Genomic DNA, 13,411 nt, shown 5'->3' with positions numbered 1-13,411 from the left:
GAAATATAATAACTTGCTGATCGAATACAAGTTAAAATAAGTTCCAAAAAAAAAATATTTAACAGTAAAAATGATAGTCATTTAAGGTGGTGACAAGTCTAAGAGGGAGTGTGTAGTTTAGTGGCAAGACTTAAGTATTTTTCTCTATTTAGTCATAACATAGTATAGATAGCTTACACGCACCACTATATTTCCTTATTTGATCTATACCAATCTTTGGTAAGGATATTGTTTAAAATATTAAATTTAATTTGCCATTTGATGAGAAACCATACAATTAGAGGTATATAGAATCATGAAACAAAACAACCAAAGAACATGTATCAAATGACATGGTGTCAAGTCGGTGGGTATGTAGAAAGGGGCATGGTATTCTAGATTTTTATGAGGGCCCAGAGTCAAATTGGATGGTGTGTCATACATACATACATACATACATATATATATATATATATACATACATAAGTATATTATTATATATAATATATATTAGACTATACTCATCTCGAATGGAGAGGGTATCCATTCCTCTTGATTCTAGAATCAACAATTAGGCATCCGTATTGAAGATTCATTCTATTAATCATGATTTATATCACTAAAAAAATACCTATTAGATACTATAAAGGCACACCCGAGTCCGATCCACGTGCCTAGCCTGATTTGACTTGACCCATCTACAGCTAGCCCTGCCCAATGGAAGTTTGCTTTCTATTACGATCACTAGCAAATCCAAAAAAATAGAGAATTAGAGCCATCAAAACCCTAGGTCTCTTCTATAAATAGCCCCTCCATCAGCTTTATGGTCCTCTATCAATGATTGATGGTCCTCTCTCTCTCTCTCTTTTATTTTCTCTCCTATTGCTCTCTTCTTTCTCTATCTTCTCTTTCTCTTTCTAAGTGGGCTCAAAGATCTTAGTTCAAAGTTATGTCTCCCCTTGCTATGGACCCATGCTGACCCCAGCAAGGAGGCCCTGATCAGCCCTCATGCCCAAGTAACCTATAGGACTGATCACCCCAGCCCTTTTTGAATAACCCTGAAATCGACTATTGATAATTCTTATTGAACGATCTTGACCTTAATTGAATCTATGATTCATGATTCACTGATCGAGTCGCTTAAAACTAACCCACCCACGATCAGAAAACACCGTTACTTGGCCTATAATTTTTTTTTTATTATTTAGTTTTATTAAATTCATCGGATAAAAATTAATTATGCTTTTAATTTTTTAAATAGGATTAGCGGACTCATCTAGTGAAGTTTGTAAGGTCTATGGCAAATGAGGTAAATAGATCTTACACTCCTTATTAATTTTTAAATTATTATATTTTTCAAACATATGGTTTGCCATTGTTGATATCATGTTTTTTTAAACTTCAAGTTTAGCATAAATATTAGAGGCGGCAACATGCAGCCCAACCCACCCGACCCGAGTTTGACCCACTATAAATAAGTTTAGGTTTGGACAAAATAGATTTGGGTCATAAACAAGTTGACCCGTTCAATCTATTTATTATTCGGATCCGATTTGAGTTTGAACCTGCTAACATAATTAATCTGTTTATGATACAGGTTGTGTCAAATCAAGAAAGAGAAAGGGAAGAAGGATCAGAATGGTTACATTAACTCTAGCAAGGAATTTGTCACAATTCCTGTGGTCATAGAAAGTATGATCGATGGTCTTCTAAGAGGAAGAGAGGGAGGAAAAATAGTGGTGGTTGTGGTGATTTCCGGTGATAATTAGCGGTGGGATTCGGTGGGTTTGGGGTCTCTTAAATAGAGCAAAAGGGGGGATGCCAATGTTCTCGGATTCGAACTCCGTTGGAGGAATCGGAAACCAAGTTGAATACGTTCTTCCTCTTTTTTTTGCTGTTGGGCTCTTTTCTGATTATTGGGATGCGTTATCACATCTATGCTGTCCCATTTATTTGTGATCCTCATATGAAACTATCATTCATTCTTTCTATTTGCTAATCTTTAATGTTGCAAAGGCTATGGTTGAGAGCTGCTCCCCTGTTTTTGGGACAATCATTCAAGCTCAAGAAGAAGAAACCACAAGAATGATGAAGACCTTCATTCAAGCTCAAGAAGAAGTATCCACTGTTGTGAAGGAAATAATAGTAGTTTGTTTGAGAATTTGTCTCTAACAGATGCTGTTTCGTCCTTGATAACATCTAGAAATGGATTTTGGAGGCATGATAAAGCGGTTTCATTATAACCATGTTTTTCATTGTTGTGGCTTTTATGTCTCGTCGTGGCTTTAGTGCATAGTTATAACCACATTTAATAATCTTCTTGTTTCTAACCCACATGTGCTATATTTGTTGAATGTATAAACTTTAAACAGCTTCCATTTACAATATTGTTGTATTGATGTCATTTGTAAGTTACTATTGCTATCATTTATAACTTATAAGTTTTGGGTTGTTATCAAATTTAACATTAATAATATTTGTTACATCAATGCAACTCTAAAGATGTGCTATAAATAGGTTAAACAGATCATTTGTATTAATACTATGAGCTCATAGGCCATAGGGCACAGCCCACCATTAAGTTCCTATTAAATATTAATATTTATGTTATTTCTATTTGATACATCAATACAATTGTAAATACATTAAATAAGACAAATAGTTAAATGGGTTGACCTAACCTACTTACTAAACAGGTTAAGCAGGTAACTTGTTCAGTAAACAATGTAGGTTCAGATTTCAAATCTTAACCTGTTTAATAGATAGGTCATGTTCAAGTTTGATTTTTTCTTGACGCGACCATGCAGACCCAACCGGTTTACCAACCCTAATATATACTATGAAAATTGTTTTGCCATGAAAAATGATTCCATGAATGGTTTTAATGAAATATTTTTTATGAAATATGAGTCTGATCATCATCCCATCTGGTGTTTTTCCCATCTACTTATATGTATGTATTAAGGAAAAAGTATTAATATTTTTAAGGCTCAGATATCTATATATTACTCTTAAAATTAGAGAAGATCGACATCCAAATCTAACGTTCATATGAACATAGGCTCTACCAACAAACATAAAGTTGAAATATAAAATATTATACTCTGTTGATTATGAATATAGGTTCTGTTATGGGTATAAAGTGACCATAGTATGAATATCTATGAGCAATACTTTGAATTATAATATGATTAAATGACAAAAAATGACATATTTTATTTACAATTATGTTTATAAAATATTTATAATTTATGCATGTATGAGTGGTACCAGTATAGTATGGTATATCTGGTATGAGGCAATGAACCATGGTTACTATTAGGGAACAAAGAAGGTTAGAAGATAGATGTCTAAGATGATGACATTCTCTAAAGAGAACATAAAATTCCTTATAAGTTCAATAATTAGCACAGCAACATCAATCTAAAGAGAAGAAAAAAATTTTCCGTTTAATTCTAATATTGCATCACTTTGTTTCTATGTTTTTTTTTTTTAATCCTTGGTGAGGCTACTTTTGATTGATGGACTTCAAATCAAATTGATGCAAATAAACTGATGAAGATCAAAAAACAAGTCAGATGGGCCTTTTAATGTTTCTCACATCAAATAAGTCTAGTTATTATTTGCTAATTGTGCATACTTAGTTCATATATAGTTGTCATCTTATTTATGTGATAGTTGACTGAATCAACATCTAGAAATCAATATACATGCATGGTTCACATGAGTCCAAGCACATATAGCAAACATGCATATAGAGGATATGCACAACCTACCCCATCTCTATGACTATGCATCCTTTTGGTGGGACGTGACAATGATGGTAGTGACAACCCCTGTCCATCAACATGTAGGTAGAGGAGATGCATACCATGAGGCATGCATATGACTTTCTCATAGTATCCACAAATACAAGGTGTTCTTTATCTGTGAGCATTTTTTTACATGACCACTTTAAGCTTAAGAAAGGATCAAATAAAGTAATAGAAGACATCTTAGTTATTATTTTGTCATCTTAGTTATGACACAATATGAATACTATTCTAGCTTGGCCGGCATAGGCGTGACAAATGTGAGCCTTCTTTTGCGGAGCTTTTTAACAACACTTATATAAAGATTCTAATATGCATAAATTTGATATTAAATTTTTCAACCATTTTTTCACTCCATTTATATGTAGTTTGCATAAGTTATGTCAAATTTGTCATGTTGAACATGACATGGTGAAAAGGAGAATTTTGGATAGCATTAAACTAAAGATCTAATCACACAGCATTGTGTGGTCCACCACCTAAAAGACAGAAGTATTTGTACGTGCTTATAGAATATGGTGAGTAGGTGTATTGCCAAACCTAAAAATCATATGCAATCCTGTAAGTGCCAATAACCTTATCAAATTCAAATGGTAGAATTATATGCAGTGGCCATGAGCAAAAGGGTGACATATATAGTGAAAGGTAAGAATTATTAGGTTTCACAATAGGTGGGAAGCAAAACAATAAGGGCATGATGATGCCATATGATAAGTGGTTACAGAAAATTGGCAGCCATAAAAGAGCTTCAGTGTCATATTCAATAAAACCTCAAAAGAGAAACATCATGCGATGAAGATAAAATCTTGTTGGGTTTTCAATTGAATTTAGGAATTGAATCTTTCAATTCAAGATAGACCATCCTCGACTGTCAAGTTCTTGTCTGGCCTTTGACCTGAATATGAAAATCTTTGGGTTCCTATACTTATACTAGCAATAAGATGTCTTTTCTACATTAAGCACACCCCAAAGTTCAATGGTTGTGTCCAATCAGAAGTAGCATAAACAATATGATTAAAAGATCGGACCTCGTTATTGTTAATTAATCTGAGACTACTAAAAGTAAATGACACCAAATGAATAGCCGAGTTAGAAGTCTTGGTCATGACACTAGGTGGAAAGACATGGACAACAACAAAGAATTAAAACAGAAACTACTTGACCATACAAATGGAACTTGCTAGAGCCTCCAAAGGAGCCATCATGAGCCCACCAAGTGAAAAAATAGATGACAATTTCAACTTCAAAAAACTCTGCTGCAATACTTTTAGCTCATTAGTCATTGAATTATGCAGTAAACCTATCTAGAGAAAATTATGCAATCTCAAGCATTGACAAAGTCAGAATTTGAATTCTTCATCATCTCCTTTCTAATATGCTTACTGAGGTACCCATCACCTTCTTTTCTGAGGTTCAACTCTCCAAATTATTCACTCTAAAGCTTGTTTGAATGGCAATTCATAATGCATTTCTTCCTCATTAGATAGATTTCTTGTTTGTGAAAATTCTCGATCATTCATCTATAGAATTGCAAGTTCTATTTATTACTTCATCACTATGCATAACATATTTTCTTGAGCCTTTGAACGATAAGCAAATTTGTAAATATATTGACTATGTTGTATCTGTCACTAAATATATTTTTTAAAAAAATACAGATTTAAAAGAAAATAACAACAAAGATTGCTGAACAAGAGGAAAATAACATAGATCAAAACAGAAAATCACCTTACTACATCCTAAGTTTCTTCACATAAATGGCATTATTGAGAATAGTGTCAGTTTTGCTGAATCTGCAGCAAAGGTTCCTAATAATAGTTGGATATTTTTAAAAGTTGAAGTGTACAAAGTGTTAGTTATGAAAGCATCATAGAGTTTAGTTTATGCAGATATTCAGAACTCTAAGATTTCCTATTACTACTAGCTTCTAAACCTACATCAGCTTTGCTGATAATTATTCTAGATAAAGTTGGCTATATTTTAAGACAAAGCATTTGGTACTTCTAAAAATTTCAAGCAGAAATCATAACTCAGTTTAGATTAGGAAATGAATTGTAAAGGTTTAGTATTTTCATCGAACATTTGCCACTTGAATTTCTAAATATTTCAGGATCATTGGTATATAACATCAGGCATCAAGCTGCTATACTTTAAAATAGAATGTAACTGACTGGAAGCAATACATCACTGTAAAAATAGCAGCAACACCTACGCTAAGCGTGAATATCAATTGTCATGCTCTTAATATATTTTTGTGTTGATGAAGTTATAATGATTCTAAGTATAGCTGACTTCATGGAAACAATGGAAGGAATATATATGACCATACAACGATATGGCTACACCGTTATTAGAAATGACTCTCGAACTTGTAATGGAACTAAACAACTTCATGGCAGGAAGAAAATAAACAGCAACCACTACAATGATTCTAAGTATATCAGGTTTCAAGGAAACAATATAAGGAACATATGATGACACAATGATACAACTACACCAATACTCGCAACCACTCTTGAACTTATAATGTAACATAAACAACTTCATGGCAAGATGAAAAGAAAGAGCAGGAGTTGAACAAAAATAATGCTGCAATAATTCTGGAATTAGGTGCCAAGGACAACAAGCTAGTTTTCCCAAAAAGAGCCAAATCAAGATACTTGTCTCCTTTCATCATCAAAAATTTATTAGAATTCTCTTGTTTCAATGCCATGCCTTTGACAATAGACTACGAGCCCTCACTTCTTTCTTGAATGTCTAATGTTCCCCTCCAGCGGTATGTACCATGCAATGTGACTTCCTAGAATTGGCAAGATAAACAATGGAGGATAATCTATGAGGTGAAGAGAGTTCCTTACAAGGTCAGTTTTGTTCTTCATAAACTCCATATGGCTGACAGAAATTAACATGGTACTCTGTTTCAGCACTTTGCACTTTATCACCTGATTTATAGGCCTCTCCTGAGAGAACAAATAATCATGGAACTGATCGAAGACTTGAGTCAATAACTGGAACAAGATTCATAACATCGCAAACCTGCCAGCTAAGTAGTTTAAATTAGTTGATAAGAACAGTGTTATCAAAATCGCATTCAAGCTCTAAATTATATAGGGGTCATAGTGAATTGGATAATGGATTAGATCACAAATCATTAGATTCTTTCTGCATTTTTCCAAAAATTATATAGTATAATACAAAAATTGAAAAAACAACCGATTCTAAATCAGATGAACGAAAAATAACAATTTGTATGTGTATGTCCACATATATACTTACAGGCATATGTGCAAGTATAAAGAGAGAGGGGGAGACAGGAGATGATATGCGCTTGAGAGGATTGTTGCGATAGTCCTTTCGCTTTTAAAATCAATGGCAGACTATCCAAATTCAAGATCCAAATTATCGAGCATAATATACACTAAAAATGCCTAAAAACCAAAATTCATATCTTTTGATAGTCTTCAACCTAATCCTCAACTAGATGTCATAATAGATGGTTTTAATAGCATGATACTACATGTTATCATGATCTAATCATTAAAACGTAATGAATTTAAATCTACCCATGTTTTAAGATATGTAGATCATGATTTACAAAATGAATTTTCAATTTATGTGCCCTATCTTGTATTTTACTACAGTAGTGCAATAGAGACCATTCATTTTTATACCGACTTAATAGCATGATACATACATGCATATATAACATCATCACAAGCATGTCCAGTTCAAGTATGTGAATTCAATTTTCTTTTTTTAAGTAAAAGAATTTGGGGAAAAGGGTAAAATGATCAAACTCTAAAATACGAAGATAAACATTAGGCTTTTGACTAAATTGCAATATTATTTCTTCTTTACCTTCGATGAGTAAAAATGTCCTAACTAGCTTGCTATATTAATGTGCTCAAACTAGGGCTGAAACCGGATCGTATATGGATCAGATACTAGCATATCCATATTTATATTAGTTTTGTTTGAAAAATATAAAAGAAGATATAGATATTAGTTGGATGAAAAAATTAATATCCATATATTGTTTTATACAGATATGGATATAAATCAGAAATTGGCAATATGGATACGAATACGGATATAATTGGATAATTAAATTTATGACCACAGAATCAAAAATATTACCAAGCTAATGATAAATCAAGTTAACAGAATATTAATATGGTTATATAATTTCTTTAAAAGTTAATGGCTGCTATATAAAATTAAAGAGGAATATAAATAAAATCGTATATTCGAAAATGGATCGGGTAGTTGTCCATATTTAGATAGATTTGGATATGAAAAGAGATCCGGTTAGATATTATAAAACTAGTCCACTTTCACCCCTAGCTTAAAGTAATATATATATATATATATATATATATAGAGAGAGAGAGAGAGAGAGAGAATGGACTCATTATTTTCTTACTATTATTTTTCATTACAATAGTGATATCAAAATTGCAACCACTATAATTAATGGTTGGTTTAAAGTTATTATAACATGTCACATTAGAATGGTTGGTTTAAATTTTTTGGTCCTTTTAAATGTATAATTATTAGATGGACCAAGTTTAATAGACTAGTCCAATGGTTATCAGCTACATACCTCCTGCCTTCAAACAATTTAAAATCATGTGAGGATGCATGTTATCTACCGTACATATACTTCGAGGATCTAAAATAGTACATTAGTCAATGCAATAATTTCTCCATTAAAATAGTAAGATATTAAGAGTCTAATACCCAAAATAAATCAAGTAAATAATATCCAAGTTAAGAGTCTAATACCCAAGTTATAAAGAGATAAGAGAGCATGGACTCTCAGAAGAATAAATAAGGAGATAAAAGGATTAAAATAGATTTTAGAAATGGATAGATAACTAAATATATTAAATATAATAAATAATTAAAATAAATTTATAATTTTTAAATATTCTTAAAAATTATAAAAATATATCCTAAACCTAGAAAAGGGAAGATAACTAGATGTAATAATATAATAAATAATTAAAATAATTTTTATTATTATAAAAATATTTATAAATTATTAAAATATATTTTAAAAATTATAAAAATTGTTAAACATAGAAATAGATAGATAACTGGATATAAATAAATAATAAATAGTTAAGATAAATTTTAGTAATTATAAAAAATTTTAAAAATTATAAAAATATATCATAAACCTAAAAAGGGCACATAGTGAATGTAATAAATATAATAAATAATTAGAAAAATTTTATTAATTATAAAATATTTATAAATTATAAAAATATATTTTATAAATTATAAAACATCCTAAACATAGTAATGGATAGGTAATTGAATATAATAAATAATTAAAATAAATATTATTAATTATATAAAATATATTTTAGAAATTACAAAAAAATCTTAAATTATAGAAATGGATAGGTAAGTGAATATAATAATTAATTAAATAATAAAAATATTAAAAGTTATAATAACTTGGAAAAATATGGATTATGGCATATGCACTTAAATCCAAATTTTAGGTACTCATAATTATTAATTTTATAAATTTTTTAAAACTAGATGGATTCCAACAGCAAGCAATACAAGGACCCAGATTTAGATGGCATTTTAGAAAAATGAAGAAGGATCGGCATCAGTAGAAATGTAATTGCTGTGAACTAGAAAATAGAGATGGAGTCATTCAATTGAAACAACATTTTGGTGGGTGGCCTTAGTGATGTCAAGAAGTGTTCAAAGATACCTACAGAGCTTCGAGTGATGATGAGAGAGCATCTACAGAAAGAAAAAAAAAAAAAAAAAAAAAAAAAAAAAAAAGGCAAAGATAGCATCAAGCTTAAAGAGAAGCACTTGATTGTTTGACGTCTTGATCATATATTCACATAGACTTGGATGATGATAACAACTATTTTGATGCAGATGATTTAGATGTAGCTTATTTATGAGAGACTATTTGGGCCTCTCGACAGGGCCCATGGCAACATAAGGAGGTGTTAAGACAGAGCACAGTTTGGATGCTCTCAATTTGAGAATGGTGGTGGCTTTGGTGAAGTAGAAAAATCACATTCACCATTTATAATTTGCTGGATTTAAAGAAGAGTCAGTCCACGAGAATGGAATCATCTTCAAGTCATTATTTTGGTATATTTGGAAAAAAAATCAAAGAGCTCAAAGGTCCCACCATGAAATGTTGTACCGTTGCTAAATCGATCGACACACTCCATATTCAAGCCGGACTGATGGGAATCAGCATGGTCAACCGATTCGAATGGTATACTGGCAGAGGAGGGAGGAAAAGAGAAGGAAAGTGAGAAAGAGAGAGAGAAGAGAACAGAAAGACGGGAGCCACCGGAGGCTGATGGTGGCCCGCTGCGGCCATCGAAGGGCAGCTAAAGCATGTGCGGCTCATCGTTCGCCCGAAAAGATTTTAAAATGAAGTGAGAAAGAGGAGAGAGATCACTGGAGATGGGAGCGGACGGCGTCTCAATCAGCAGATGCATGGCTTCGTCAAGGTTGGGGGAGGAGGGTGGCGGAAGCAGCGCAGGTGGCGTCACGGTCGTGGAACAGGGGCTGTCATCCTTATTTACGCAAACTCCTTCTTTAAAAATGAGATCAACAATGAAGCCGGCAAACCATTTGCCGACTTCATTGTTTAAAAGATTTTTTTAAAAAAATTAAAATCAATGAAGCCTACCGGCTTCACTTAAGTTTCGATTTCTAAAAAAATCATGAAACAGGGGGTGTTGCTCCTGTTTCATGCCCATGGCGCTGCGTGTATGGACTTCACTGTCCGGCAACCACGACAGCCAGCTAAAGGCCGTCCAATGGCTCCACCCCTCCTTCCCTCTCTCCTTTCTTTCTTCCTCTCTCTCTCTCTATTTCTCTCTTTTTCTTCTCCCGATTCAAGTCCAATGCCTTCGTCGGTTCGCTGCCGGTTCGATACGATATAAAACTATACCGAACCATATCACCAATCAATCGAAACAACCATCGATACCGAGATGGCAAAACTTGTATGCCACCATCCATAATATAGATCCTATAATATATCCAGATCCAAAGTCAAAGCAACCACGAATTGATGACTATACAAATAAGGATAAGAAAAAATAAATAAAAATGATAATTGCCAACTAGTTTTACTTTAGTCACGTGCCAGCATGGGTAGCAGTAAATACATATTTTCGATCGATGATTAATACAATACAAAAAGTTAGTCCAAGTATTGATCCTCCTACATCCTATGAGATACGTAGACTATATTTACAACAGTAAGTCACAGAAATCAAATCTTGGATTGAGTTATAAAAGGAAGTAAAATACTTATGAAGTGACATTGATGTGTGATGGTTGGTCTGGGTTTACTAGGAGTATCATTAACTTCTTAGTCTATTAGATAGGGTGATCATCTTTCATACTTCAATTGATGCTTCAGATAAAATACATGACTCTAATTATATTTTAGTCTTGATGAGAGACGTAGTTGATGAGATTGGTGAAGAGTATATCATCTAAATAATCACAGACAATGAGGCAAACTATATGAAAGCTAGAAAGGATATGATGCTGGAAAAGTAATATTTATATTAGACCCCATGCAACAAATTGTATAGATCTAATGATGAAGGATATCGGGCAGCTATCAAAGATAAAATCAATAGTAGATAATAAAAAGTAGTATCTAAATATATCTACAATCATACATGGATACTTGTTTATATGAAAATAATGTACAAGAGGAGCTACTTAGGCTAAGATTGACAAGACTTGCCACTAATTATATAGCATTGAAGAGCCTTTTATTGATAATAAGCTTGATTTGAAGGCTATGATGACTTCTGATGAAGGGAGGACTTTCAAATATGCAAAGACAAATAATGGATGAAGTGTTGCGGATAAAGTTTGCTATACGTGTCGAACCGACCGGTACACCCATCTCGTATCGGACCGACAAAGAACTGACACGATTCGATCGATAAATTGGTACACCGACGGTACCGAAGAATAAAGAATGAAAAGTGAGAAAGAGAGAGAGGAGAGGGAAGGGAGGGAGGTGGGAGCCGTCGGAGGCCGACGGTGGCCGGCTGCAGCCGTCGGAGGGCTTTCGAGCCCCGTATCGTCCGATAAAACTTTCAAGAGAGCAAAAAAGAGAGAGATAACACTCGGAGGGGGGCGAAGAACCTACCGGACAAACGCTGCCTCCATTGCGAGGCTCCCGATGGCTGACGAGCCGACGCCGACGGCCTGAGGGCGATCGAGTGGGTGGAGCCCTCCCGCGGCTCCGCCCCTTCTTTTTTTTGAAATAGACGTCTGTTTTAATTTTTTATTTTTTTATTTTAAACTTATGAAGTCGGCAACTGGGTTGCCGACTTAAGAATTTTTTTAAAAAAAATAAAAATCGTGAAGCCGGTAAATCATTTGCCGCCTTCACTTAAAACCATGTTTTTAAAAAAAATTGCTAAACAAGGGCGATGCCCCTGTTTCACACCTGCGATGGCCGCGCGTGGACGACGCCCTCCGACGGCCACGGTGGCCAGTCAGAGGCCGTCCAACGGCCCCGCCGGCTCCTTCCCTCCCTCTTTTTTTCTTCCTCTTTCTCTCTCTTATTTCTCAATTTCTCTCTTTTTTCTTCCGATTCGGGTCATCAGTTCAGTACGGTATGAAACCATACCGAACCATACCGCCGGTCGATCGAAACGGCCGGCGGTATCGGTTCAGCAAACCTTGATTGCGGGTATTATATTGAGTAATAATTTTTGAGATAGGTGCTCTGAGGTGGTTAAGATAGTAGAACCCTTATATATAGTGCTATAGTAAATATTGAAAACTTTTCTTAGATGGGCTATGCATATCCAATATGTCTACCTGTAAAGAAAAAATTATAGCCGTAATAGGACAGAAGAAAGTGGCACCAATTTTATGTATCAATGAGGATACATGGGATACTCAAATGAAAAAGAATAGCACTTGGCAAGTAAAATTATTTGAATCTCAACTCTCCCTTATCCTTTATCGAATAAACTGTGAACATCTTTCTTCTTAATCAATATTGTTCTTATATTTTGTCTAGCCTACTATTTAAATCTTAAATATCAATATGAATATAATATTACCTTAGATGAGGAGCTTCTAATGGCCTAAGAAATATGGTGTATAGGCTAGAAAGTGATCTAGACTTGACCGCAAAAGTCATAAATAAGATAATAAAAGAGTAGATATCTATTATGATAGAATTGTTAGTACATTTTTGAATGAAATTAATTTATTAAAATCAAATAACTTTCAACTATATTGATTGAATAAGAAAAAATTTTTCGAGAGAGGAAAGGAAGCTTTGGAGAACAAGGAGCACATAGATCATATCTAAAATGTCACCGGATATAAATATGAGACTAGTTTTTATTATCTTTACATCTATATCCAGTTGATGGCTTATATAAATAAATAAATAAATATATATGTATATATGTATGTGTATATATATATATGTATGTGTATATATATATATGTATGTGTATATATATATATGTATGTGTATATATATATATATATATATGTATATATATATATATATATGTATGTATGTATGTATATATATGTATATATGTATATATATATGAGACTAGTTT

General features: G+C 33.1%; 1 protein-coding gene across 19 annotated transcripts in view; it reads right to left on the bottom strand.

The window, feature by feature from the left end:
- LOC105049643 (uncharacterized) overlaps nt 1-13,411 on the bottom strand; it is a 123,743-nt gene that overhangs the window by 66,322 nt on the left and 44,010 nt on the right. For 3 of the 19 annotated variants that reach the window (XM_073261789.1, XM_073261790.1, XM_073261793.1), the window contains exon 1: nt 6,650-7,180. The exons of 5 other annotated variants lie outside the window; for them this stretch is intronic. The gene's annotated coding sequence lies outside the window, so the exon portion shown is untranslated. Of the gene's footprint in view, nt 1-6,649; nt 7,192-13,411 lie in introns of those variants that run through there. 11 more of the 19 variants (XM_029265976.2, XM_073261804.1, XR_012143318.1 and 8 more) reach the window with 10 other exon arrangements.

The sequence above is a fragment of the Elaeis guineensis genome, chromosome 8 (genome assembly GCF_000442705.2).
Source record: "Elaeis guineensis isolate ETL-2024a chromosome 8, EG11, whole genome shotgun sequence".
NCBI lineage: Eukaryota > Viridiplantae > Streptophyta > Magnoliopsida > Arecales > Arecaceae > Elaeis > Elaeis guineensis.
This window is presented reverse-complemented; position numbering and strand designations above follow the sequence as displayed.